This window comes from Protopterus annectens, chromosome 13.part0, assembly GCF_019279795.1.
Source record: "Protopterus annectens isolate FY-2018-M chromosome 13.part0, PAN1.0, whole genome shotgun sequence".
NCBI lineage: Eukaryota > Metazoa > Chordata > Ceratodontiformes > Protopteridae > Protopterus > Protopterus annectens.
This window is the reverse complement of record NC_056747.1, coordinates 1,162,096,539-1,162,123,674: the sequence shown is the minus strand read 5'-3', so window position 1 is coordinate 1,162,123,674 and position 27,136 is coordinate 1,162,096,539. Positions and strand designations below refer to the sequence as shown.

At 39.5% G+C, this 27,136-nt stretch overlaps 1 protein-coding gene across 6 annotated transcripts in view; it reads left to right on the top strand.

Moving 5' to 3' along the window:
* Positions 1-27,136, top strand: part of HDAC5 (histone deacetylase 5) — a 2,571,411-nt gene that overhangs the window by 1,980,645 nt on the left and 563,630 nt on the right. The gene's annotated exons all lie outside the window — the stretch shown is intronic.

Here is a 27,136-nt window from a genome sequence, read left to right as displayed (position 1 = left end):
GTGATTGGCTGAGGAAGTGTGTTCCATAGCTTGGCAATTTCATAATAGTAGAGGGAGTCTCCATGAAGGTTGTGGGAGCGGGTGACATTTAGCATTAGTTTTTCTAATGATCTGAGGGGTCTTGGTTTACAGTTTGGTTGTACTAGGTTAGCCAGTGCAGGGAGGTTATTGGGTTGGTGGATAATATTTTGGGCTATGGTCAGTTGACTGAGGGATAAAAGTTAGGGAGTTCAAGCCAGTTTAGTTGAGAGAGGGCTGTGCAGTGGTGAGTCCTATATGGGTGACTGGTGGCAAATTTTGCTATTCTGTTGTAACAGGCTTCTGGATTATTGAGGTCAGTCCTACACAGATTAGTGAAAATGTGAGAGGCATAGAGGAGAGTTGAGAGCAGGTGAGACCTGGCAGTGGCCAGCCTGGTGCTGTTGGTTAGGAATGGTTTTGTTCTATGCAGGGCGCCTAGTTTGGTATGCACTTTTTTGATTGTCAGTGAAATATGTTTATCAAATTTTAGATGTGTATCAATTGTTGCATCTAGAAGTTTAGTTTGGTTAGAGAGAAGTAACTTAGTTCCACTGGAGGAGAGGAATTAGACCGGAGGTTGGCAATGAGTTGATTTCTTATTTGTGAAGACTATTATCTTGATTTTGTTTGGGTTTAGAATAAGTTGATGTTCGGCTAGATGTTTTTGTATGTCTTGGAAGGAAAACTGCATTTTTACCTGGAGTTCTTGGGGAGATGAGGCTGAGCAGATAAGTGTGAAGTCAGCATATTGGATAATGGTGACGTGATTTGTTGAGGAGCTGAGGTCATTTGTAAATATGCTAAAGACAAGTGGACCAAGTATGGAACCTTGGGGTATGCCTACAGAGATGGGTAGAAGGGGGGAAAGATTGTTTTCCCATTTGGTAGCTTGCTGACGATTGGAAAGATATCTGTGGAACCAGTTCAGGGATGTAGGCTCTAGACCAAAGGAAGAAAGCTTGTTTAGTAGTAGCTGGTGAGAGACGGTGTCAAAAGCTTTGGACATATCAAGGAATATAGAGGAGACAAGTTGTCTTTCATTTAGTAGGTGATGAATGGAGTTGGTGAAAGATAATAGGGCAGTGCTGGTACTATGTTTAGGTCTAAAACCATGCTGGGAGCTGGTTAATAGGTTGTGGGTCAGAAGGTGGTGGAGGAGTTGATTATGGATACATTTTTCTAGTATTTTTGCAAGGGGTGAGAGAATGGCTATGGGGCAATAGTTTGTAAGTTCTTTGGATGGCCCACCTTTGTGGAGGGGAATGATATGGGTTATTTTCCAGAATGTTGGAATGTATTGTTCGGAAATGGATCGGTTGATCAGGATTGATATGGGGTAGGCTATAGAGGGAGCTGCTATTTTTAGGAATTCATTTGGAAGTAGGTCAGCAGCGACATAAGAGGGTTTTAGCTTGGTTAGGAGTGCTTTTATGTAGCTAGTTTGGACGGGAGAAAAAGTGAAAGGGGTGGGATGATTTACATGTTGGAGAGGGGAGAGTAGGAGCTCTGCTGGGATGGTCACCTAGCAGAGCGGTAATGGTATTAATAAAGTGGGAGTTGAATTGTGTAGAAATTGGGTCAGTGTTGTTTGAGGGAGGTAGGGACTGGTGTTGAGGAGTGGCCAGGGTTGAGAAGACAGTTGATGCTTTGCCAGAATTTGTGGGGGTTGTTTTGGTGTAACTCTTGACAGGACAGTCTTGTTTGTCTTTCCTGATTTGCTATTTAGCTAGATTTCTAAGCTGCTGATTGTTAGTGAGGATAGCATTGTCTGTGGTAGTGTGGTAGGCAGCCCATGTTTTGTCTGTGCATTTTATTAATAGCTTTGTATCTGCTGTTAGCCAGGGCAGGGGTTTGGATTTTGATCTAACCTTCCTGATGGGAGCAAGATTATTAAGTATATTAAGGAAGTTATTGTTGAAGTATTGTACTGCCATATCTAGTTGGAGGTTTTTGAGTGGAGCCCAATTACATTGTTGCAGCAGGTGATTGAATAAAGGGGGGAGAATTTTTTCTTGCTACGGATGTATTTGTAGGTGATGTTGCATAGGGTATGGACTCGTTTTCTTTACAGGAAGGTTGGGCTATGGTCACTGAGGGAATCAGGGAGACACCCTGCTAAGTAACCAAGACTGGGCTTGTTTGTTAAAATCCAGTCTAAAGTTGACTGTTTTTTGGTGTGCTTGTCGATGTGGGTTGGGCAGGTTATTGTTTGGGTGAAGTTAAATAGATTCAGAAATTTGGTGGGGGTGTTAGATGAGCATGAGTGCCAGACACGGTTGAAGTCACCTAGAATTATAGTTTATTTGTTAAAATTGCTAGATGCCCAGGCTAGCAGACTTTCTATGGTGGGTAGGTTATTACCAGGAGGGAGATAAGTGGCTATGATTTGGTTGGGTTGATGTCCAGGCGGGCAGTTAGGAGTTCTGAGCTGGGCAGATCAGGGGGAGTGCAGCTTAGCTGAATGACCTTAAGGGTGTACTTCAGTATAATGGCTACTGCACCTCCTTTTTTATTTAGTCTGCCTAGTCTAATGATGTTATAACCAGCTGTGATGACTTCATTGTATTTTATGTGGTGCTTTAGCCAGGTTTCTGTAACTACAGCTATATCAGGATGGTAGGTGGCAAAGGCAGCACTGAAATCACTAGCTTTCTTGATTATGCTACGGAGGTTGAAGTTAGTGAACAGCAGGTCTGAATTAGAGGCATTGGGTAGGGGTGGGAATGGATAGAAGAATTAATGGGAGTAGTTGGGATGTCAGAGGAAGAAAGGTGGCTGGGTGAGCAATTGTTGTTGGGTCCTGGGTTGGGATGGATGTCAGCTTGGAGTTTAATTTGTTTTAGAGAGTGCAGTACAATGAGTCTAATTTGATTAATCAGTTTGTGGTATTTTAAAGTGGGTGACTTTGGGTAGTGAGGGTATAAGTGTTTGAAAGGCTGTAGTAATGTGGAGCAGTAGTTATAGAGGTGAGGGCTAATGTTGGTGAAAGAGTGGTTGCTAGGGGAGTGATAGTATAGAGGGAGTGTAGGTGAGTGAGAGTAATTGATATGGTATGAGTTTAGGGAGGTGGAGCTGTAGGTGAGGTAAAGAGGCGTAGAGTTAATTTCCATAGTATTGAGTAGCACAGGTGTATGGTGGTAGGTAGATAGGAGAGTAGTACAGATGGATACAGGTAGGGATGGGTAGACTAGATTGAATGAACTGTCTAAGGTAGGGGAAGGAGGAGCTAATGAGTTGGGTGAGAGGTATAGGTGTTGGGAGAGGATAGGTTGTTGGGAGTAGGTGTGGTCTGGTTAGGTATAAAGCTAATGTTAATGGGGGTGGATGGGAATGGGGGTAGTATAGGTGAGCGGAGTGAGCCCAAGCGAAGTGAAGGCCAAATGGAGCGGGTTGGTCCACGAGGCAGAGCCAGAATTCCACAAAAATTATCAGTAGGGGGATTTCTTTCTATAGGTCAGTGAGAGCCTGTGAGCAAGTTAAATAGTAGAAATGTGTGGGACCTAGACCTGTATGTTAGCACCTTAGAATGGCAGCTAACATATCCTAAAAAGAACTTTATATGCTTGTGCCCTTATTATTGGTAGTACAGAATGGTCACTAATATAGAGTGAGATAACTTATGATATTTACTGTAGCTTTGGTGCTATAGACTGTTCGCTATCACAATTTATCTAATTCAACTTATTGGCTATGGAAACGCTGTATCACTTTGGCTAGTATAAGGAGGAGGGAGAGAGAGCTAAAGGTATCGGCACCCTCAGTTTAGTGTGCACACCACGAGGTTAACTCTAATTCAAAAACTGACTGAAAACTTAGCACAGGGTTATTATTTTAGATTAGTTTAGACGTGCACTGCAGATGCTAATTTTATTTGGAGAACTGAACCCTGTTTTTTTTGCTGGCTGTGCTGGTACATTTCAGGTCAGCAGGAGATGCAGTTCACTGAGGTTAGGGCTGAATGAAACTGCAGATCCTAATTTTATTTGGAGAACTGGACCCTGATTTTTTTGCTGGCTGTACTGGTACAGTTCAGGCTATTCCGCTGAGGTTAGGACTGAATGAAATTATAAAAGTTTCTAAGTTTTAAGTGGTGAGCACACTGAAAGGGGAGAGCGCCGAGGGTAGATGAGATCCCTGAGAGAAAAGTTTGTTCATCCAACATAAAGAAATCAAGGCGGTTCAGCTGAATGTGAGATGCTCATAATCATGGTAGAAATGGTGAAAGCAGGGGCGCAAAAGATAATGCTAAAAATTTCCAGGCAACTTGGACATGCCTTTGTTCACAAACTGCAAAAGCTGCTGGTTAGCTTAGGTGTATTTGCATTAGAGATTGGGAACAGTTGTCAAACAGTTGTGAAACATGATAAAATGCAGTAAGCTTAATTAAGCTTTGGCCAGCTGTAGGACTGTGGGACTACCAATAGCTAGAAGATACAATGAAACTGTCTCTTTTTGTCTAAAATGCCCCCCTTTTCCAGTCTAACTACTCCTTTCCTTGACAGCTAGTGCACTTCACCTATTCTGCTACCTTCCTATTTTTCTGTTTCTTCCTTCCTCCTTCCATAATTCTATTACCAGATTAACTCTATCACCTCTTCAAACCTTAAACTACTATTGTAGTGTATTCTGTTATGTATTTTAATTGTGTATAGTCTAGTATTATGGTATTCTGCTTTGTCAGCATATTAATCATATTTATGCCTTTCCCACCACTGTTTGAAAGTTGAATTGTTTTAGATATATAGATATAATAGTGCATTGTTTTCCCACTTTGTATGCTGTGTAGGTTAGAATGTTAAACAGTTGCTTGTATATATGTTGTATTATTTTCCTAGTCTGTATTTCTGCCTTTGTCCTGGGTCTTTGGACCAGCCTACCTACCTTTTCAAAAGATCACGTGCAAAGGTATTTAACCACTTCTGTTTGATGCAGTTATGCTATCATCATGTAAAGCAAGTTTTCTGTTTGTAAATATGTATATTTACTTTACTTACGTGACCTATATTTATGTTTAATAAATTTACGTTGATGCTTACTGTATGCTGAGCAGCTGTCCAGTTACTTAGTGATTGTGTCTTCTAACAGCGCATTCTGATGTCATGAGTGGGACAGTTTGTAGTTCAGTATCTTAAGGTACTGAATTGAGGGGAGACCCTCTGTGACAGGAACAGGTAATGAAATTCTGTAGCATTCTCTGTTAATGAATCTCTCTGTTTGTTCTGAGCATAGTCCAAACGTATGGACGGTGTGAGGCAACTGAGTCTAGCTGATATTCCCAGGTTTAGCAGCTTCTCCTGTATGTAAGGAGCTGGAAATGGTATGCAGGTTGAGCTACTTGGATATGAGGCTTTTTCCAGCACTGAAACTCCCCCCCTAGAGTGGCATGGGCATCATTCCTGCATGTCCCCATCCAAGATGAATGACAAGCAATGTTTGCAAGAAGGACTTCAGGTTTTAATGAATGATTTTGTCTGTAGAGGATATTCGGCCTGTGATGTTAGATCTGCTATTAGAGAGATCACTCAAGGTATAGGAGGCAGGGCAAAACCATATTTTAATATTGAGCATGGATTGGATGATGAACTTGCAGAAGTCTTAAGATCAACCAATAATGTCACCTGTGTACCCCTTACTTATTCTAGTGATACGACTTTGTTTTGTAGTATCATTAAGAAAAACTAGTCCATTTTATTAAGTGATGAAAAAATAAGGCATCTTGTTGGCAGTCAAGCTAAGTTCTGTTTTAAGAATAATGAATCTTTGAAAAGACAATTATGTTTCCAATGGAAAAGGGCTATGAGTACATTATCAGTAGATAATGGAACTTTTCCATGCTGTTCATGTAGTGATTGTAGATTTATTTCACCACTTAATTATTTTATTCATCCTGATATTGATGTACAGTATGACACCTAAGTGATATGCTGAGTGCAGGAGTACTAATGTAGTTTATTTAGCAACTTGCACCACATGTTTGTGTTTCTACATAGGGATAATGAACAGGCCACTGAAGGAATGGATTCTTGAGATCTCAAATGATATATGCAAAGGTAAAAGTACTAGTGCCCTCGCAAAACACTTCAGGCTATGTGAGAATATGCATATATTTAAGTTTATGGTACTACAACTCGTGTATAAAGGTCTATGGGGAGGTGATTGTGTAAATACAACTGAATGTGCTGAAATGAAGTGGATAATCATGCTACAAGCTGATAAGCGCTCAGGTTTAAATGATGTTGTGCCTTTAAAACCAGCACTGAAATCACATGACCTTTTTATTGATTGATTGTGTTATAAATGTACTCTTTGAACTGGATTTTGTATCTTGGTCTGATAAAGCACTTTTTTGGGAGTAAAAGCACTTACCTTACTATATATTAAAGTTTTATTGTTTTAGCCATGTTGGTCAGTCTGTCTTATTCTTGGATTTATTGATTTTGTGATGGACCTGCCTTTATCCACTTTGATACTCTTTTCATACTACTAAAAACATTTTAACTGCTTGTATCTTACTGTCCGTATCCATATAACAGAGCTTCCAGGTTTTGTGTTATCTTTTAATTTAGATAATTTTTGAGATTTGCCAAGTCTAACTTATATTATCAGTTTTCTGCATTACCCTTTGGACTTTTACACCTTGAATGTTTACAAAGAGTCTGGCCCCAGCAGTTTCTTACTGCAGAAACCTAGAATACCACATGTTCCCTTATTTAGACAACTTGCAGATTGTCTATGCAGGTGCTTGGAGTCCTTAGAAAAGGTCACATCCCTCTTTTCCCACCTGGGCTTCAAACTGAAGTTTCAAAAGTCCTTTCTCATGCCCTGTCAATGAATTGTTTTCCTGAGGTGTGGGATCAACGTAGTAAAAAGGATGGGCTTCCTGCCAGCATTTGCTTAAACTTTTCTCTTCTGGACATGAAAAATGCAATAGTATTTGAACTATTAATTGGATTTCCATGTTCTGGTACTGGGATTTTTGAATCAGGAGCTGCAGTAGTGGAGGGATCATCTCTTTCTCTGAATCCAACACTCCCTCTCTCTCTTCAGACCACAGTCCAGTGTGCCCAGATGAACTTTTCAGATTTTATGGGGGAGGGATGTCCATGGAAATTCAAGTACAAGGCTTGTGAGGTCTTCAGAACATGCCAAAGTACATAAAAGCAAAAGAGATGTTGACAGTGATCCATGACTTAAAAGTTCTTCACCAATTTGCCAGTTGGCAGTGATGGCTTGGGAGCAAGCTTTACAGCATTCTCTGACCCTTCAGGCTTTGTACATTCCACATACTAAGCAGATCCTGGACAGGCCCTCACTTGTGGAAACTCCATGTAGAGGTCCTCACTTTATCCAGATGTGGGAACACCTCAAGCAGATCTGTTCACCTCCTTTAAAAACAGGCAGAAAAAACTACCAAAGATCATTGTGGTAACCCCTTTTTGGCCCAAGCAAAGTTAATTCTCCCTTTTAATGGAATTGTCCAAGGGGGTTACCACCAGCTTTCTCACAGACTGGATCTGCTCACACAGCATCAAGGGCAAATGGTACACCCCAGTTTAGACCAGTTGTAACTGACAGCTTGGATGATTCTGTTTTGATACTTATTAGGCACTTGCTGGATGGGGATGTGAATGAGGTATTTATGGAGCCAAGAAAACCTCAACTAGAAAATCTTATGTTTACAAGTGGGAGAGGTTTTCTTGGTGGTGCCTAGCTAATAACAGAGGTTCCTAAAAGGTTTTGACCCCTCTGGTTTTGAAATAGTTGTATGAGCTACTTAGAGAGGGTCTATGGTTAGTCATTGAACAGCACATTGATTGAAAGCTGTTCGCTGAATACTAACTTTCGAAACTTCCTTTAATCTAATGGCCATATCATTGTAATGATTTTGATCGAACGATGATGGTTGGCCAACATAAAGGAAGCATTACCACATACTGGTAACATAGCTGTAGGAAAACCTGCCTTTTCCCCACTGTAGTATGACCTTGGAGTTGGTATATATAATTAGCAGGGGGTGTGGGGGGTGCAGCCCCCCACAAGAGGAACTTTAGTACAACACCAGACACTAATTATGTGGGGGGCTATGCCCCCACACTCCCCCCATGTGAGGGACTGTGCCCCCTGCTAATTATGTATACCAACTCTGAGGTCACACTACATTGGGGAAAGGGCAGGTTTCCCTGTAGTTACATTACCAGTAAATAAGTATTTGATGACACTTCCTTTGTGTTGGCCAGCTATCATTGTTCGATGAAAATCGATATGATGATATGGCCATTCAGTTAACAGAGGATTCAACAGTTAGTATTTGAACAGCCATTCGATGAACGTGATGTTCGACAATTAACCATAGACCCACTTAGAGATGGCTTGTCATATGCTTCTCTGAAATTGCGTCTTGCAGCCATCTCAGCTTTTCTGTCCATGGATTCCTGTTCTTCATCTCTTTTTCTGGTCAGACAGTTTATGAAAAAGAGTGTTGCATGTGAGACCCCGCATTAAAGTAAATTCCTCCTCCATGGGATTTCAGCTTTGTTCTTGACAAATTGACCTTACCTCCTTTTGAACCTGCCTGTCAGATTGATTTATGGTTCATTACTTGAAAGATGGTTTTACTCATTGCTCTGACATCTGCAAGACGAGTCTTTTAAGCTGCAAGCTGTGATGGTGGGCCAATCTGATCTGATTTTTCACAAGTATATGATTGTTTTATGCACCAGTCCATCATTTATACCCAGAATTGTTTTTGAATTTACCTTGAATCAAGCCATCAATCTCCCAGTGTTTTACCCTGATCCATCCAAAAAAACAAGAAAGAAATATTCTATATACTTTGGATGTGCACAGGCAGATCAGGTACTACTTTGACAGAACAAAGTCCTTTAAGAATGCCAAACAGCTTTTTTTCTCCTATATGGAGGCTAAGAAAGGTTAACCTATCTCTAAGCAAATTATTGCATGATGTTTATCCACTGCTATTGTTTTCTGTTACTCCCAACTTGGTAAATCTCCTCCATGAAAGGTTAAGGCTCACTCGACTAGAGCCTTAAGGGGTGGCCCCTCGAAGCATTCTAGAGGTAACATCCTGGTCCTGTGTTCATACCTTCACATAGTACTACAAACTGGATTGGTTTTCAAGGTCCAGAGCAGGAGTTCCTGGATCCTTATCGTTTCACCTCCCCAGTTGGGTAAACTTTGGGAATCTACACAAAATGCCACTGTGGCAGTGGGAATGCTGAACATAGTACAGTTGCATAAGTCCTACTTACCTTTAACAGTGGTTGTTCAAATTCTTCTTTGCCTCAGTGGCAGCACCCACCCTAAACTGTCCATCCCCCATATTGTGCATATTTGAGGTGGGTTTCAACCTTTGATTTGGTTGTTGTTGCTTTTTTTTTTTTTTTTTGCAATATGGTACTTTGGCTGTGAATTTTATCTTGCTAGATAATTCTAGTTTGAGATGATTTCCTTTCTTCCTTTGTGGAAGTAAAAAAGCCTGAACATTTACTTCTTGCTACAGCTGAAGGCATCTCTCTTAGGATATTATCTGCCATTCATTTGTCACAGGAAGAGAGAGGGTGGGGAGTCCGAGCTTTTGAAAGCTAGCCAGTACTGGGTTACTTTGGCAGATAACCCAAAATGCCACTGAGGCAATGATGAATTTGAACATCTGTCATTGCAGGTAAGTAGGACTTATGCAGCTGTACCTTCCTGTACATGCTCAGAATTGCTGTCAGGTAGGAGTGGTGCATGGCTTGAGATTCTCCTGTTTGAAAAATCATGATGGGGCAGACAACCAGGCAGAACACATTAAAACATCAGTAATTATGATAATTATTAGCATATGTTTACTGGGAAGGTTCATCTGGGTGGAAAAAATCCCTTTTCAATTGAGGCCTGTGGAAAAAAGCTCTACAGAGACTACAAATATATCATAAACATGGAGAGCTGGTGGTTGGCATAATGGTTGAGGTGTTAACTTCATAGCCACAAGGTTTGATTGTCACTTTTAAGGATAAGTAACTAGACTTTAAATGGCCCACAAGGGCACGTACTATAGTACTAATCTATGAATGCATACTGAATGGTATTAAATTCATGGTTACAGAGTGCAGAAGATTTATAGAATAAAGGCATTGAATATTTACCAATTACAAACATAAACAAATAGTCATACAAGAGTTTTAGTGATGGAAAGAATTGTTCAGGTAGAGAGAGAGTGATTAAAAATGAAAGTCAAATGTATTGTATTCCATGCAGGTAGGGATGTTTGAGAGGGTATGGTGTAGTACAGTAGAGAGGAAGTGGAAGATGTAGTAGTGATTACATAGTGTACTGGCGTGAAAAAAATGGTAGCAGAATATTTAGTGCTATTTCCTGTTAGTGGTAGAGATGATCTGAGAAGAAGCTGAGTGCCAGACAGTGATAAGGAATTAAGGATGGAAAGGAAGTAAAAGATTAGTGGCGGGGAAAGAACTGGAAACAAGTCTAGTTGCACAACAGTTCAAGTTGTACTATGATTCTAATCCTGAGCAGCTAAGGTTCTTTTTGTTATATAATCTCCTTGAAGTACAATTATGTTTAGACAGTCGACAGTTGTTGCTTACAAAAGCACACTACATAATTTCTCTGGACCTAGAACAAACTAAAGGACATAATATTGAATTAAATATGACATATTTATTGCAAGAGTTATTAACATGTAAAAACGTTTTAAAATGTTTATGCCTTTAAGGGGCTAATTGTTGCTTGTATCGGATTGGACAGTGTCTTATCAACACCAAGCTTTAAAATGTCATTTTTTGTATTTACTTTAAAAACTGTGAAGTCTTACTCGCCGATGCACTAGTTTCTTTTATTTGTTGAAGCAAAAGTTATGTTTTAACTAAGAGCTTTGTGGACTTCCAATCTGTATTTTTTTAATAATGAAAAACCTTTAGTGAATTACTACTTCTAATATAGGCAGTCATACATTTATGTAAATGAAAACAAACTATACTGACATATTTTCAGCTGCACACATTATAAATCACATAAAATCTTCTATACAGTCATTGTCAGTCAAACATTATGTAGCTCATTCAGTTTCTCCCTTTCCTTAAATCTCATCCCTCCACCAAAACATTTTTCTGTACATATTGTTCCCACAGTTCCCATTTTTTCTATGTAATTTGCTCCTACACTTTTCTAAGTATCCTAATTTGAGTTATTTTATCTCTGTTATGTTCACTACATCTAGTACAGTTGGTTTAGACATTAATTTCCATCGTGTAGTGAGTGTTTTTTTGTCTGCCATTAGAAATAAACTCAGCAAGGCCTTACTATGTTTAGACAGTTCAGCTTCTGTATCACAGCTCGAAAAAAATAATTTCTTTAGTTAAATCAATTTGCTCACCCAATATTTCCTGACAGAGTAGCATAGGTTCATAGGTAGGTACTAGGCTATCAGCCCGAGGGCCTACGTAAACCTAGCCAACAAGGTTCCCTGGCTTATGTCACCCAAGAAAGTTATTTTCCTGTGCCACAGTCGAGCAGAGACAAAGAAGTGATCCCCGGGGTGTATTTCCTATTTCCCATCCACTCATCAAGATTTTTCTTGAAGAGTGCTAATGAAGAACTTTGCTTGACATAGATGGGTAGCCTGTTCCAGAGTATGGGAAGTCTCTGGGACAGGAATGTATCCCTCCAGCATGTCCTGTTTATTGTGGTGACAAGGTTTAGGTCCCTAGAGCTTGTAGCTCGAGGGATTGGGATTTTTTTTAGGTGTAGCATGTCCAACAGCTCTGGGTTTGACATAGCTTTATATGTTAGGCAGAGATCACCTCGGAGTAGGCGATATGCTATGGAGTAAAGCTGGAGTTTTTTGAGACGGTCAGTGTAGAGCATCTGTTTGAGGCCAGTAATCCTCTTTGTGAGGTACCTCTGTGGCCTTTCCATCTGCTGCAGATGTCTTGTGAGGTACATTCCAAAAGGGGCATTGTACTCTATAATGGGCCTAATGAGTGTCGAGTAGAGGGGAACAATGACCTCTTTTTTCCTGGATGAGAACCCTTTTATGATGAGGTGTGCCACATAGAAGGACTTCCTGACTACTGTGGTGATGTGACCATCAAAGGACAGACTACTGTCCACCTGGGTCCCAAGGTCTCTTATCACACATTCGGTGTTAAGTAGACTGCTGTCTATGTAGTAGGTCATGGGTACAGAGTTTTTACCAAAGGGATGTAGGGAGTTTTTAAAGTCTGCCAACTCATTACACTCCCAAATGCAGTCTCTAACATTATAGCAGTCTACCTGAGGAAAAAAATATTTGGAGTCTGCTTGGGTTGTAAAAATATGTATGCAAATACTTCCAAGCAAAAATCCTAATCTTCTAGACTTCATTGCTTATTTGAGAGTCCTATATCTATCTATCTAGATAGATATATTCTCCCATTATTTCTTTGTGGATTACTTGTCCAGTCTCTCTTCTCAATCCTTTCCACCCTTCTGTGATTGATTCCTATAACTATCATATAATATTTTATATAATAATAATAATTATCCCTTTTTAACAGCTGCTTTTGTTCTAGGCTCTACTAAAAACTCTGCCAGAGCTCATCTTTCACTTAGAATCCTGCTATTACTTTGTCTTTGCCTGTACTCTGATATCAATTCTTCATAGATAAGGCAGTCTCTAACCTGCAGTCTAAATGTATTCTTGGCCTCTTCCCATTCTTTTCCCTCTCTAATTATTTGCTCCCAATACCTTTCCGTTACAGGTTTTCTCCAGTAAATTCCAGTCCCCTCTTGGCTACAGTCATCCCTATTAGTAGAGTCCTCCATTCTGCATTTTCGTGTTGGCTTAGTGCTTAGAATACTTTCTGCTACTTACTGAATGTAATATTCTACATGGTTACTATTATTTTCCTTAAGGATCTGCATCCAAAATCCCAGACTGTCCTTATTTCTACAGATTTACCCTGTTTCATCATCATCCCTGTCTGCTTTGAATTATAGCTTTCTGCTTGTGCTATGTATAGGAGCCTTAACACTGTAGCTCTGAAATACCCTTCAAATAAGGTAATGCCAAACCACCTTGTTCTGTTGGAAGGATCAAATTATGCCACTTGACTGTTGCCCTCTTCCCCTCACAGATAAAATCCTTCAACTCTATTAATTTCCATCCACAATGTCATCTCTAGTTGATAAAAATATGCCTGACCTGTGTATAAAAGTAAAAAGACTAAAAACATTTTCACTGCTTGCATCTTTCTGTCCATATCCATAAAACTTCCAGTTTCTCAGTTTTTGTATTGTCTTCTGTTTAGTGTCTTAATAGGTTCATATGTGTTTACTAGCTTAATGACCACAGGTGCCTTTTTAAGCCTAGACATGCAGCCCGACTCTCTGACAAGCTCTGATACCCTTGATAAGTGTACGTAGGGGTTTGGGAGGTGAAACATTTACAAGCAGGGTCCTGGGAGATTAACCATTTACAGGCTACCTGTGTCCATTAGAGACAGAGGTGCCAAACCAGGGATGAATTTCCTGTTCCCCATCCAATTGTCCAAGTTGCATTTGAATTGTGTTAGGGAGGAACTCTGCTTGACATGGATGGGGAAGTCTCTGGGATAAATACATGTCTCTCCAGCACATCCTGTTTATAGCACAGGCAAGGTTTAAGTCTTTAGAATGGGTAATTTTGCTGCTGTTTGTTTTCTGGATATGCAGGAGGTCCTTCAGAGTGGGGTCTGACAATGCCTTGTATGCCAGACATATATCTCCTTTCAACAGCCTGCAGGAGACTGAATACAGGAACAGGGCGTTGAGGTGGTCTACATAGGACATGTTACTTATGCCCTGTATTCTTTTAGTGAGGAATCTCTCTGGACATTCCAATTTCTGGATATGCCTGTTATACCAAAGGCAGCATTGTACCCAGTAATAGGTCTGACAAATGCCGAATGCAGTGGAACAATGACTACCTTGGACCTAGATGCCATACCTTTGTTTATAAGGTGCACAACATAGAATGATTTCCCAACTACTGTAGACACGTGATGGTCAAAGGCTAGATTTTTGTCTATGTGGGTCCTCAAATCCCTGACTACTGGGGGGTCAACTGTGAGGGGTATGTTGTCAGTATGATAGCTGTCAGGGGTTGATGACTTTCCGAAGGACACTATTATGCATTACTTGGCTTTAAGTTTTAGTCCATGGCTCTGACACCATTTGTTTGCCTGTGCCAGCCCTTCCTGGAGAACATTTGTGCTGATGAGTGATTCAATGACAGCTTCTAATTTGCACTCATCAGGAAATTTAGTTAGACAGAGGCCACTGATATTGGTCTTTACTTCAGAGAAGTAAATGCCAAAAAGTAGTGGTCTCAGGACCAATCCCTGAGGGACTCTGCTTGTGACTGGACTCTTTGTAAAGGTGGACTCCCCAGTTCTAACGTCCTGGGTCCTGTCTGTGAGCCAGTTGGCTATCCACTAGTTGAAGTAAGGGTTTGTACATAACTGTTTGTTTGTCAATAATGCCCAAGTGGGGTATTGTGTCAAATGCCTTGGCCAGGTCAAGGTAGGCAGTGTGAACAATTTTGCCCTCATCCATTGCTTTGGTGACCTTCTCAAAGAAGTCCACCAGGGTGAGTTGGCATGATTTGCCCTTGATGAAACCAAATAGTGTTGGGTCCAGTGTCTGCAGGTTTCATATGCCATTACTGATCATTTCTATGATGATTCTTTCCATTGCTTTACATATGAGGCTAGTGAGACTTATAGGTCTGTAGTTTCTAGGGTCTGTAGATAGCCCACCTTTGTGCAGAGGGATGACTGTTGCTGTTTTCTATTCATGCTGCACAAAACCTGTTTGGAGGCTATAGTTAAATAGCAATTCCAGCAGGCCTGATAGGTCATATTTCATGCTATTTAGAAGGCATCCTGGGATATTGTCTGGGCCCATTGATGCAGTGTTCTTGGCCTTAGAGAGAGCATTAAACACCTGTGCCCTAGTGATAGCAGGGTAGGTATATTTAATGGTATTTCCTGAGAGAAGGTTGAGGGGAAGAGGGGGATAAAGTTGGAGATTAATTTGTCAGCCAGTAGGTTTGCTATATCTTCTGGATCAGTGTAGGTGGCTCCATTTACAATGATCTCTGCACACAATTGTGTATAACCTTTGAGGTTGTGGACATTGCTAAAGAATGCCTTGTGGTTGTCCTTGGCCTGGGAGGCCAAATTTGCCTCAAATATGGCTTTGCTAGACTTTATTTGTCCTCTGTGTTGTTTGTTTAGTTCGATGAGAGTGCTTTTTTCCTGATGGTTGCTTCACCTATATTGTGAATCCACCAGGGTGGCTTGTTTTTTGAGATAGTTCTGTACTTCTTCCTGTTGGGTACAGATGCATCTGTGCAGTTGTTAACATGCTTGGATAGCATTGCCGGCTTTAGGCACCAGCGACCCTGCGGTCGCTGGGGGTCCTCAGTTCCCTGGGGGCCCCCAACCACAGCATGTTATCTTATCCTGATATTTTGTAACGTCTGTCAAACCAACAAAAGCTAGTACAACATTATTGTATACTTAATAAACCACATGGGTGTAATAACTCTTATTTATATCTCCTTTAAAATTCAAAGATATTTCTTGTTGTAGTGACAGTGCTTTGTCAAGTAACAGGCAACAGAATACCATTAAATATTTTACACTTGACATAGTGCCCCTGGATTAGTTAAATCCTGCTAGTGGACATTTTCTCTGCTAAAACTAACTACGTAGCCAGCTTTACGTCCCTGCTACACCTGTGACTGCAGGGGGCCCCCCTTAATCATCCTTGACTGTGTGGGGCCCCACAAAAGCTGCTGCTGGTTGAGTAAAAATGAGAAAATGTATTTATTTACTAATTAAGCTCTTTAACCTGAACAGGGTTGTGATATGACCCTCTTAGGATGAAGATGATAATGCACTAGAGAGATCTGTAGCCCAGAGGGACTTATCTCAGTGCAAGTTTTGGATTTTAAGAAGAGCTGATACTTCTGATCATCAGGGATGATTCTCTCTTTCAAAGAGTTTTATAAATACAAGGGATGATTTTCTCTTTCACAGAGTTTTATGAATACAAGCAGAATACCAGATACTGTAACTCTAAATTTCTTTTCTTAAGAATTCAATCCAATCCCAAAAATAATCGAATCAAAGGTCAGAATCAGGACTAATTCACTTAAAAAGTTAATAGAATAACACCTTTTGCATCAACATGTGTTTTTGGACAGTAGATGTAAAACTCAGATCTCTGGATTGATTGACTGTAATCCTGAATGATTTGCCAGCAAATCAAACTTTTTATGAAGGAGAAAGCAGAAGTATGAACAAAATCAGGGAAGGTCTGTGAAATCAGGGACAGTGACAGGTATGCATTACTCCTCAATGAGGTAAATAACTGACTTACCCCTGCTGCTGTTTGACAACTGCTAAACAGCAGTCGCTGGTCTGGTGTGGCAGTACCAATGTTGCACAATGTATTGCTATTTTCTGAGATAAGTGCAAAACTAGTACTGCTATGGCTTATGCTTGTGTGTGTGTGTGTGTGTGTGTAAAATATCACTGATTTTTATCTGTGCACACATCCAATAATGCCAGGACACAGACATTATTCTTCTGTATATCAGTAAAAAATGTAAAAAAAGGTAAAAAAACGATCCCAACAGTCGACCAGGAACACGCCAACTTTATTGACCACAAAAAATTCCTGAGACTTTTTTGTACCTTCTTAGTTATTTTCCCTGTTGGGAACTGTTTTTTGTTGTGCATCGTTCAGTATCAGTAAAAAATGTACCTAACAAGTAATTATATTTCAAAAGTAAGACATAAAATATATAACAGAACATTCAGACACTTCGATCTTCTTGGAGTCTGGTGGCCTCCCCACTCAACAGACTGTATAAATGGATACTGGGGGCTTCCTTAATCATCCTTGACTCTCGTGGGATCCCCACAAAAGCTGCTGCTGGTTGAAGAAAAATGGGAAAAAAAATGTATCGATTTTCTGATTGAGCTGTTTAACCTGAACAGGGCTGAGATAAGACCCTTTTAGGATAAAGTTTGTAATAGTCTTTGGTTTCAACCACACCCATTCTAAAACCAGCCCTTCTCAAATGTGTGTGTATAGAAAGCTGCTGTAGTTTTGGGGGCTGGGAATTGTGTGGTTATTACAACTTTAATTTTCATCACAGTCAAACCTTAGAGGTGTGCATATGAAGTCATTATAGCTTGTGTTTGAGCTGTGGACAGTGTGGTCATTGTTTATTTAGTTTTCTCACAGACCTCATAGGTGTAAAAAGAAGGTTACTATAGCTTGTGTATGGGTGGCATACTGTCTAGGAGCAAGAAATTAAAATATATTACTGAAATTCTCACAATCACACATCAGGCACATATACATGGGGCTGACTTTGAGGGTTAGGGGTGAGAAGCATGCTATGTATATGTATGTCAGCAGTCACTTGAAATATATGACTAAGGCAGTTTGAACGTCTGCTTTCATCCCAATCTAACACCAGAGGGATGCATAGAAAGTAACTGCCTTTTGTGGGGGGTTAGGGAGGCAGGCAGTATTCCCAGATAGGATCTGTGTATCCTCACAGCAACTGGCTTGCTAGTTTATTGTGAATTACTATTATGTCAGCTTTGAACATTAAGCTTTAGTCACAGCTTATGTCTTCCTTGAAAGAAACAAAATAAGACTGGAACTCTTTTCTTTTTTATGATTTTTGTTTAGGCCACCACTGGAGTAAAATGCTGTAGAAAATGCTCTAAAATTAATCACAGACCATCTGTAAAATGATGGCTTCTTGAGCCCTGGCTTATCTGGGTTATTTCCTAAATGGTTATTACTGTGCTGTCTTGCTCAGGAAAGATCTGTTGAAAGGATATAAGGACAACTGAAGCCGAACAGCAGCACTGAATTTCTTTCCTTAATCATAATTTCTGTTCAAGTCATTTTTGGATGAAAAGGTTGTGCAAAAGGGAAAAAAAACTTTTAAATGCACTTCAGAGCATATAGATAGCTTTGGTTTCTTGAAAAAGCTGAGAGTAAATGTGAGAAAAGGAAGAAAAAAGTAATGTGCATGGTATGGGGAGCCCAAAGGGGGAAGGATCTGAGGAGAGGACTGGGAGGGTGTGCGTGGGGTGTTGAAACAGTAGGCTAAGTCATCACTTTATTTAAGGCCAGACTTGTACATAGAGTTATTGTGATGCATCATTGTTGACCTGTCTAACAAAGAGACACTTACAGTTACTGGCATTTAGTTGCAACAAAGTGTGATACTTAGACCTGTTGTAATGTAAAAGCTTGTTGCTACAGGTCTGTCTTTGTGTACTACTCCTAAAAGTTTGCAGCACAAACTAAAAGGTTTCTTAGGAGGGGTGGCATTGACAGGATGATACTTATACTGGAAGTGCCTAGGGGGCCCCCAACTTGACATTTGCTGGGGGCCCCAAAATGCTAACACTGGGCCTATTGGATAGGGTTTCTGTGAACAGTTCTGCATTGGCAGTAGTGTTCTCAGGGTTTATGGGGCTTGAAACTTTGCCTGGCTATCACTGAATAGTAGGAAGTTAGCCTTAGAGTAATTTCTGAATATTCCAGGATTAGCTGGGGTTTCAGGTTTTATTTTTACTTCAAAGGAGACCATTTTGTGGTCTGACCTTACCAGAAAAGACATTACAATAGGGTGTGTGCAGCACTTTCCCATATTAGTGAGGATCAGATCCAGTGTGGTTGCACCACTGGTTGGTGTATTGACAGCCTGGTCCTGGGAGTTTGTGTTTACAAAATCCAGAAATCTCTGTGCCTGTACATTTGGTGTTGTATATGATCCAAGTTAATAGCGGGGTAATTAAAGTCACCCATGAATATAGTATTGGTGGATGGTGAGTGTTTCCAATAAGTGTAAATACATGGTACAGATTTCTAGGTCATAGAGGGGGACCTGTAGCTTGCACAGAAGTGGTATTGAATTTTGCCTATGGTTATTTGAACATGGAGAAGCTCAAGTGCGTTGTCCTGATTGACCAGCCTTGAGGTAGGTTTATTTTTGATAAAAATCGAGACACCTCCACCTTTAGTCCCTCTCTGTGCAGTAGTTGGTCTAAATGTGTAGAAGGTGTTATAACCTTGCACTGTCGGTGTACTGTCCGCGGCTTAAACTATGCCTTAGTGATCACACAGACGTTTGGGTGAAGAGAGGTTCTAGGGAGTAAAGTTTTTGTTTAGACTCTTCCCATGTATCCTTAGCTGCCATAAAATAATTCTTTTTAACCTATACTCCTCAGTACTGTATTTTATCATGTCTCTGTAAATATGGGTATTACTGAAACAATTTTATATGGGTACATAGTTTACAGCTATTGCCTTTCATTTATTTTGTGTCCTGAAAAGACTTGAAAATGTCTTAGAATGTTTCACTACACTGAAATGTCTTCTGGTTTTATAGGTACAAAATAATATCATCTGCAAATAAAGCCAACTTTCCTTGATTACCATACCAATTATATCCTTGAATTTCTGTGTCCCTTATTTTCTTTGCCAGTGTTTCTAAATATAATGTAAATAAAAAAAGGGGAAAGACAACACCTCTGCTTCATTCCTTTGTTCGAATGGTACCGCACTTTAATTTTCATCTCCAATCCCTCATATATCCTTCTAATTAATCTTATTATTGTGTCAGGGAACACAAATGCTTCCATTGCCCTACTTATAAAATCCTAGCTTACTCTGTTGAATGATTTTTCTACATCTAGAGCCAGGCACAACTTTGGTATTTTCTTACATTCTGCTTCCTTCTGGATCATCATTGTTCTGTTAATGTTTTCTAATGTTTGCCTCCACTCTACAAAAAAAAATTGATCCATATATATATCAATTTTGGCATCATCTTTGTCATTCTCTTAGTCGATATAGATGTAAACATTTTATAAGCATGGTTTAGAATCAAAATGAGCCTGTATGAAGCTGGATCTGATGGATTGTTACTATCTGTTGGTATTACAGCTACCACAGTTTTCTTCCAGGATGTTGGTGCGTCTCCTCCTTTTAAAATACTGTTAAACAAAACCTTCCAGATCTTTATCACGTTCTTGCCTCCTAGCTTCCAAGCTCCCACAGTAGTATCATCTATTCCTGGAGACTTTCCTTTAGATTGGTTTATGTCACTGTTTTATCTCATCTCCTCCTACCCTAACGGTTAGTAATTGAGCCTCATATACCTCTAACGTTAGCATATTTAATTCTTCCATAAACATTTGCATCGGTTCTTCTACTTGATTTCCGCATTTGTCTGCTTTATACAGTTTTTTTGTTTTAATTTGCAAAATATTTCTACTGCCTGTACAGGATCTCTGGTTATTTTGCTTGTTATAAGCTCCCAAAGCTTGGCAACAACCCTTTCTACTTCTGTTGTCTGTGCTGTTGTGCTAAAAGCTTTTGTGCTCGGAGTTATTATAAAAAATATAGCATAACAGCAGTCATTCTAAACTCATGCTTATTATCCAGGTAGTCCCTTATTTTCTCTTAAGCTGTATGCAGTTCTGCCACTTCTTGTTTGTGATTCTCCCCATTCTGTAGTGCCCGATCTGAAATAGTTATTAGATGCATATCAAAACTTTCAGTTAAATGGACATGTTCCTGTGAAGTAAAACTTCTGTCTAGCCTAGCTCAGTTTTTGTACATTGGACAGTAATATGTAAATTCTTTCTAAGATCTTAATACTGAATTCACATCTTCCATACCAAATATTTTCTTAAATTTCTTCACATACCTGCCCTGTTTTGTTATATTTTCCCTTTTAGCCCCCTCAGATACATCCTCAGTGTCGCAAATCAAATTCCATTTCCCACCTATAAGTGATATTCCCTGCTGAAAGCTAATTATTTCACCCAGAATTTTCTTAAGCTCCATTGCGGCAATTTTAGGTTTTAAATACATGCCAGCATAATCCACTGCCCTTATCATTAGCCCCTTACTACTACAAATCTACCATTATTATTTTTTTCCTCTTCTATCACTATTGGAGCTCCTCTAGCAATTAATATAAGTACTCCCCTTTTACTTTGTCTCAGATATTCTGCTGAATAACCATCCTGAAATCCTTTCTTTATCAGATTTACATGCTCAGTTCTTTCCAAATGTGTTTCTTATAGCATAGCTCTTTTCACTCTACATTTCTTAATATACTTCACTACTCTTTCTTTTTGTATATGTCTTTGAGGTCATTCACGTTCATAGGTAATATGCTAAGTGTTGCCATTATGATAAGGAATTATTATTTCCATTTGTTATGTGTAACAGCTTTTTTTAAATGTCTAGTTTCAGCTTTTGTGTTACGTGCATACACTAATGTTTGGCAGGTTGATCTTTTAGATGGTTGTTTCTTTTCATATCCATTTGAACATATGTCACATCTTACAAGACATTTTGTTTAAATGAAAATCCTCAAACAAAAATAACAAACGCATCCCCGTTAATAATTAACTTAATGTAAACACACAAAACTTTGTAGATCTTCAGATAATGAAGTTTAACCCTCCTGGTAGGAACAATTGTCTCAGATTAACAGCTATACTCTCAGGCTTTAATTGACCTATAATAAAGGATATCCATGCTAGGATGCATGGTACAGCCTGTGCTTCTACTTACACTAAGTGCTGTCTGTTTTTGTCTTATCTTTATACCAATCCCAGAAGTAGAAAACAATTTGAATGCTTTCAGAAAATATTATCTTTTAGCAGTTGAAAAAAAGTATTCTGTTTTTATTGCCTTCTTATCAGCTTGTCTCCATAAAAACATGAGAACCCGATACACAGTTGCCTTCAACTACAAGCTTCTCATGTTGCACTGTGAACATTTATTTGCTAAAGGAAAACTTTTTGTTGTATTCAGTGTTCTTTTATTTACTTACTTCCACTTAAAACTTGTTGTTAGATCAAGCCAAGGGCTTTAATTCAGTCATTCCCCTATGCAAAAGTAAGAATAAGCACATCAGTTTTACTTATGTCATGCTGTGTGTACTTTTACAACCTGTCCCTCCCCTCAAGAACCTAAGGTTACAGTGTATTATCTTAAACATGCTTTTGTCCATATATTTTTTCACTTTTTATATTGCAGTACCTACATTTCTTAAAACTAAACAAAAAGAAAGAAAGAAAAAAGAAAAAAAGGGCACCCATTTACCTTAGTATCCTTATAACACACACAAAAATAGCTGAAAATGCTTTACTGTATAGCATGCAGTATATGTCATGTTTTCTAAAAATATTGCTAAGAACCAAAATTGCTTTACCTCTTTCCTTCATCTTCCTCTCTCCTTAATGTTCTTCTAAACATTAATGGCGTGAAGTAGGGCATATGCTTTGGACTCCTGTACAAGTTTAACAGAGTCAAAAAGTCCAATATTTCCAGGTTTTCTTGTTCCGTAATATTTGACAAATGTGAGTTGATGCTTTGTAATCCCACATTTATTCTTTAATTCCTGAGTTGCTGGTCGAGTTCTTGTTGCTCTCCATCTCCCAACTCCAGTCCCTGGTTAATTTCCAACATACTCCTGGTACTTCTAGTCGACTCGTTTGCTTTTCTGTAACTTTCAAGCATTTTCCTTTGGAACATTGGAAAGGGTTTACTGGCATAGTTTCTCTATAGACTTTATTATCAGTAGAGTGAGAAGCAGTTCTGTTTGATAGCTCACTTTTTGTTAGACAAACCTTTTTATTTCCTCCTTGGTATGCTCTGCATCAAAAAATGACTTTGACTTTCCAGAAAAAAATATTCTGAAGATAGCTGGATACAGCATTTTGAATTTCACATCTGCCTGTGACATTCCTTAAATGCTGGAATAAATTTACTATGCTTCTGCCTGGTGTACAGTGAGTAATCATTTTCCACAAACACTCTACTGTCTTCAACTTTTAGTACTTTGTCATTCTGCCACAGTTTTGTCAGAATCAACTCTTGCATCTTTACTATTATAGAGATGTTGGCTGCTTTCTCATAGCCAGGTGTGGGCCATACATACCATGTTCCCTTTCAGTTAACAACTCATGCTGTGGAATACCAGACTAGTTGTGTATTTGTGCTATCATAAAATTAATACAGTCTGTTCCTTCCAGTTTCTCTGATGCAGCAGAAAATCTCAGGTTTTCCCTACATGCTATGTCCTCTTAATTCTGCCATTTTTTGAAACGTCTCTTCTTGAGCATCTCATATTCAACCATCCTTTTCTTCATTACACCCTCTAAGTTTTGCATTTTTTTCAGCTTATATGAATATCTGTTTAAAGCGTCTTCCATTTTTCCAGTATTTTATTTGAGTTGATATACTCCTTCAGTGTTTTGTTTGTTTTTATCAGCTCTGAGGACATTTGACTTTTTTATTCTATAGATTACTAGAAGTTATGTCTTGCATCCAACACTACAGCTTGAACTGCTTTTTCCTGAACAGCTGCACGATTCTGCTGTTTAAAGCGTCTTCCATTTTTTCCAGTATTTTATTTGAGTTGATATACTCCTTCAGTGTTTTGTTTGTTTTTATCAGCTCTGAGGACATTTGACTTTTTTATTCTATAGATTACTAGAAGTTATGTCTTGCATCCAACACTACAGCTTGAACTGCTTTTTCCTGAACAGCTGCAGGATTCTTCCCAGCCAGTGTTTTCTCTTCACCTTTTTTGTTGATTTTCTTTCAGGTTCTCTAGATTTCTTATTTGCTGGCATCCAGGCAGTGCACTTACTGGCCAGTAAATGAAATTTAATCAGAAAGGCAAATTCACTGGGTCTCTTTTCTGAGTTTCTGTTTTCACACAAATTAAACTATTACTCAGTGTGCAGCTATCATGGAAGTCCAACTCCCATTCTATCTGTATGTACATTAAACAATACACTGTACTTTTACTCACAATATAGAAGATTGGCAAAAACAGAACAATTTTAAGTGGGCTTCCTTCTATTAAGCAGCCACTTTTACTGAGTTACATTGTAGCATTCCAAGTCAGTAGTCACCCCAGGTGGTTAACTATTTCATGAGGAATGCAGCACCTTTGGATGTCAGCAGCAACAGAGAAAGCAGCTGTTCAGTGGACTTTTTTTCAAAGGTTTGCAGTATATACATACAGATCATGCCTGATTTGCCACCACATCTTTCAGAATCTTTTTCATAATTCAGTTGTGTTTATTTCATTAACAGTAGTGCTTTTTAACTTGATTAAGACATGTATGTAATTGGATTCTTTTGGTGGAAAGTATTAGTGTCACTGTATTGTCCAAAGAATAACTTAGGTTCAGGTAAACTCTAACTGTTCTCAGTAAATTTTAGTATGAGGTACGACTTAGCACATATCAAGTGGTGCTCACCAGCCTTTTTTTTTTGGGGGGAGGGGGATTGGAGAGGAGGCATTAGCCCAGGCAGCTATATGAGTGGGAGAATCAGACAAATTTCACAACAGGTAGTGTCTGTTCAAGACCAAAGATGCACAAACTCACGTAGACACAATTTTATGCCATTAGTGAGGGTTGGGGATGGGTGGCCATGTTGGTGCAGTGGTTAGCATTGCTGCCTCACAGCAAGAAGTTCTCTGGTTCGATCCTTGGCTGGGGTGCCTTTTGTGCGGAGTCTGCATGTCCTCCCTGTGGTCGCATGGGTTTCCTCCAGTTGCTCCGGTTTCCTCCCACATCCCTAAAGACATGCAGTGGGTGGATTGGACACTCTAAATTGGCCCTAGGCATGTGTGTGCCTTCTGTGGAAGGTTGGGTGCCGGGCTGGCAACTCGACACTGTAAAACTCCAGTGCCAATCATGAGCAGACAAGATGATCCACTGTGGCGACCCCTAACCTGGAAAAGCCGGAAGAAGAAGAAGTGAGGGTTGGGGATAAAGAGGTAAGGGACTAAGGAGGAAACATTTTCCTACCATCAAGATGGAACCATACTAGGAGGCCTCAGTCACTCTCTTCTCCTGCAGTGCAGAGTAAGAAGGCATATACTACATCTGGTAGAGGATTGGTGGAAACTAAAAAAAGCGTAAGAAATGAAAATTACCTCTTTTTCAAATTTATTTCGTAGTTTTGTTCCACAAACTTTGAAATACATTTGTGTTAATATACAGCATTATGTCTACCTAGTAGCAGCAGTGATGTAATGCAGTGTAGTTAATTCCCTGTAATTATTAACATTATTCCTCCTCCTCCTTGATAGCCAAAGATAGCTAGTCTAACTGCTCTACTTGGGTATCTTTTAGAAGAAATGACACTACTGACGTGAATTTTATTTTTCATTTATCACTCCATGCATAACTATGAACTGAAGAGAAACCTTGTGTACCATACACAGCCTTGAATGAAATAAAATAAATAAGCACTGGCCCTGTTTTTCTTGTACATTATATTTCAGTTTTGATTGTGGATGGGAGAGGAAAGGTTTGTGATGAGACTGCATATCCTGTATTGTTATGGTAAGAGTTAGTTACGGGCCTATGTATAGTGTGCCTTGTTTACATAATGTTGATAATAGTGTAGCTATCATGCTGTGTAAGCACAAACAGGAGGCAAGAAGCTGTCCAGAAGTTTACAGAATGTCCAGATTTTTGTTTTATATTTTTATCTGTTCTTAAAGTCTGTGTTTTTTCTGTCAAATCATTGAGATTGAAGTCACTAAATAATGACAGAACTTTGAGTTTCAGACTTCATAACCATATGAAAATGAATGCTAATGCAAAACCTGATATTCTGGCAGCTTTCTAATATTATAAGGGCAATATTTAAACAATGTCTCTGATTTTGGGCCTTTGTCCCCCCTCCATTATTTTTGGCTTTGTCCCTAAATTCTTGTTTTAAGAGGTTGAGAGGTATGGCCATGGGTATAGCTGTGTTTAGATTGCCAGTGTCTTACTTTCTGACATAGAAGCATGGTATCCATTGGAGATGCCATTAGCCCACATCTAGGAATGGCGTCAGATTGTGTATGTGCAGGTAGAGGAGAAGCAGAGTCAAGTGGATTGCGTTCTGAGCATATTGGCATCATTACTTCAGGGTGAGAAGGATGGGACAGATGTTATTTGGAAATCCTACTCAGTCCACCTCTCAAAAAGTACAAGAAAATTAACCATTTCCAATAGAAGGCACTCCCAGTGAGCCTCTCCTCTCTGCTGCTGTCACCCTTGCTGTAGAATGACCAAAAGCTAATGATGGTGGGGAGAGATCTGCAGTGATCCTTCCTCAGTGCTGCTGTCACCCTTGCTGTAGACTGACCAAATAAAGGATTATGGTGGTGGTAGTGGTGGGGTGATCAGGGACTCCAGCATGGAAGGAAGGATGTTAATGTTGATACCAGAGACAAAGGATGTGGAGGATGATCAGGGAATCCAGCATGTTAGTTCTGATGGAACATGGTCAGCCTTGCTGTAGACTGACCAAAGACAAAGGGTGGTGGGGGTTAATCAGCAGTGATCCTCCCTCTGTGCTGCTGCCACCTTTGCTGTAGACTGACCAAAAGCAAAGGGTGTGGGGGAGAAAATCAGCAGTGACCCTCCCTCCATGCTACTGTCACCCTTACTGTCGACTGATTAAGGACAAACTCTATGGGAAGAAGGATGATCAGGGACTTCAGCATGGAAGGTAGGATACTAGTTCTGATCATGGACTCCAACATGTTGGTGTTAATGGAGCATGGTCACCCTTGCTGTAGACTGACCAAAGACAAAAGGTGGTGGGGTAATCATGGACTCCAGCATGATACACCGTGGATCTTAAGGAACAGTATATTTTTTATGAGTAAAATTATGTTGAGAGTGCAGAGAGTAACCCAATATTTGAACAGAAAATGTATCAAATTATGGAAAAACTAAAAGGACTTGCAGAAGTTATTAATAAACCTGTATGTGACAGTGGTGAATTATGTGCATTCATACTACCAAGAGGTGATGACAGGCTTATTTACTATGTATAATAGTTACCCACCTGTGCTGGGAACAGAGAACGTCCATTAATTACTGTAGGTTGCATTTTGTTTTATCTGTACATGGGAAGGAGTCAGTGATAAGCCTTCAGTGTTTATTTACTTAAGTTCATTCTTTTGATTTGGATAGCTTCACTA